The following is a 3,226-nucleotide window of genomic DNA, read 5'->3' as shown; positions in this document are numbered from 1 at the left end:
TTCGCTGGTGTATACAGGTTAGTTTTTGTTACTTCTTATTGCGCACGAATTTATTTATAAGCTTTGGTTGTTAGGTCAAAAAATGGAACATTGGATGATCTATTCGATAGTGAATATGGTCGCCCAATATTTAGAGCGATTATGCCAAGGAACACTTTCAAATATGTGAACGAAGTTATTCGATTTGATGATGCTATAAGTAGACGGCAGCAAAAATCGGCAGACAAGTTTTGTCCGATTCGAGAAGTATTTACTAAGTGGTCAAGTCTTTTGGCAGATTACTATAACCCACATGATTGTGTCACAATTGACGAGCACCTACTTGGTTTTAGAGGTAGATGCAAATTCCGTCAATAAATGCCATCCAAACCAGAAAAGTATGGACTGAAATTCTGGATGTGCGTTTGTTCCAAGAGTAGCTATGTTCGGAAAATTTTGCCTTATTTGGGAAAAACTGCAGTAGACAACTCTCCGGAGGAAAACCTGGGTAAACGTGTCGTACTGGAACTAGTGCATGGATTGAAAGGTCACAATGTGACTGTGGATAATATTTTTACTTCCTATGAGCTTGGTCAGGAGTTGCTGTAAAAAAGCATAACTATGGTCGGTACTGTAAGAAAAAACAAAAAAAGTATTCCACCAAAACTTCTAGAAACCAAAAAATTGCCTTTGTATCATTCAACGTTCGCGTCTACTAAAGATACAACTCTTTTGTGATTTATCAGCAGAAAAAACAAATGTACACTATTGCAAAGCACAATGCACGACAATATTGAAATAGAATCTAGCGGAAAAAGGTTGCCCTCCATTGTTCATTATTATAATAAAACAAAAGGTTTGTTTAATTTATTTGTTTACATAAAATTTAACGTAACTATTTTGCAAAATTTTGTCGTTTTATCTAGGCGAAGTCGACACAGTAGACAAAATGCTTTCATGTTATAGTTGTAAAAGAAAAACTTGCAGATGGCCTATGGCAGTATTTTCAAATATTATTGACATTTCTGCACTCAATGCCTTGATTATATTCAAAGATATACATCCAACATGGCAACAAACTCAAAAGACCACAATCAGAAGAAAATTTCTGAAAGAACTTGGATTAGCATTAGCTCAGCCTTATATGTCTACAAGAGTTAGAAAACCAAGGGCAGAAACTGCAGCCCGTCTGCTCACAGATATATCATTAGATGCGCCTTCGTGTTCATTTAATCCACCAAAACAACCAAAAATCGTCCCATCACAAATAAAATGAAGGGCTCGATGTTATTTATGTTATGAAAACCGATCCGCCTCTAAAAACAATGTTTATGAAACCATATGCTGTTTTTGCGAAAAAAGTACCAAAATGAAGGGGCACCTTTTGAATGATTCTAAGACTATGTTAAAACAGGCAATTAAGAACCTTTCACCAATTTAAGCCTTAATTGTTACCCAATTTATCTTACAAAAATTCAAATTAATTCAATTATAATTAATTGGCAATTAATTTGTGCCATATTCTCCATGCAACCCTGCTAGGTATGTTTAATTTTGACTTGGAGGTATGTTTATTGGACAAAGAGCAATCAGATGTTTGTTTCTGGTCCTCTTTTACAGCTGATATTCCATCATGGATGGAAAATTGAATTATAAAATTGTACCTATTTTACAGAAAACTTTACCTAAAAGTAGATAGATGTACCTAAAAAGCAAATATGTATTTCTATATAAAGAAAATAAGAGGATAACAATTTCCATCGATTTTCCGTTTATCTGGCGAAATCAACCACAGTTGCGTTACTTTGACCACCCTTCTGTGTCAGAAAATGCATTGAAATGTCAATAAAAATAAGAACTGATTTCCTGAGAAGTTATTTGGCTAAGTTCCATGTGTACCTAAAATTAAGTGTTTGTACCGAATGTACTTTCAAACTAAATAAAGGAACGATTGTACCAACTCTTCCATCACTGTAGGCAATCCATCAGCTGATTTCGTATCGCTAATTGCGCAGCTGACGTGTGTGTCAACACCAAACTCAATGCCGCAATTTAAAGCTTAATTGCCTTAGCTCATTGGCCTGTTTGAACATAGTCTAAGGTATATGGGTATCATAATGACGTATTTCATCGAGATTGTATGAAACTACATACAAATCTGCTAAAATTTGGACTGGACACTCTGTTGAAGTTGACTCATATCAAGTGCTTGATATTTTATCAAAACGTAGTTCGTTTCCTTCCCATATTTTTGTTGTTTGCATCTAGTGTAATCTGTTTTATTGCTTTTATTGTGTTCAGTGGTTTCATTGGTTCATCCTTATCATGTCTGATACCAGAAGTGGTTAGTTTGTGCCTTATTGTACTGTAGAAGTACCATAAGCGCAAATAATAGAACTATTTCAAGCCTTTCTCGAGATAAAAGGGTTTAAAAATTTTGCAGGCATTGGCAGGTTTTATATTATCTTTGTTTGGTAGTTTGATTTATGACCTAAATATTAGCCATCAAAAAAAGTGCCCTTACGTGCCTCATCTATTTATTTTTTTATTTTTTAACAGTGTTGACTTATTTGAAGTTTTTCGAAAAATGGTTTCCGGGTAAGCATCTGGAAAGAGAGATGGCTTGTGATGAGTTAATTTCATATATTTTAGAGAAAAATAATATTCCCGTTCATGTTCTCAAGGTTTGAAAAAATTAATAAAAACTCGAACTACGGAAGCTTTTGTTAAAAATGCTGATTGATTTAACCTTTATCAGACCTTTGTGTAGAAAACTACACAAGGATGACTTAAATGTTTATTTTTCTTAGTTACAACCAAAGATAAGTATGCCAAATTAGGTGACTTTTTCTAAATTTTTCATTTGAATCATAAATGATAGTTTTAATGAAATATAATACAGTTTAGGGAATTTCATTTAAAAATGTAAGTTGGCGACCCTGGTGTGTAGATTTCTACACATATGTAGCGATCATATGATTTCCTAGTTTTGGCGGGAAAAATTACATTTGAGTTGCCTTTGCATGAACGTCGGCACGAATTTTGGTACAGACGCTTGTTAATTTGTTAAAGTTGTAATTAAATAAATAAAAAAATGGCTAAAAGAAAATGTATGTCAAATGAAGAAGTTGAAGCACTAGTGAATGAAAGTGACGTGGATAGTTGTGAGTTTTCTGGTACTAGCGACGAAGTATTTGCATCAGAGAGCTGCTTTAATCACGAAGGCAATTTGTATTCTTCGTATGGA

This window comes from Rhagoletis pomonella, unplaced genomic scaffold (assembly GCF_013731165.1).
Source record: "Rhagoletis pomonella isolate Grant_MI unplaced genomic scaffold, Rhpom_1.0 Rhpom_scaffold_00003, whole genome shotgun sequence".
Taxonomy (NCBI): domain Eukaryota; kingdom Metazoa; phylum Arthropoda; class Insecta; order Diptera; family Tephritidae; genus Rhagoletis; species Rhagoletis pomonella.
The sequence above is the reverse complement of the archived record's forward strand: the minus strand, read 5'-3'. Positions refer to the sequence as shown.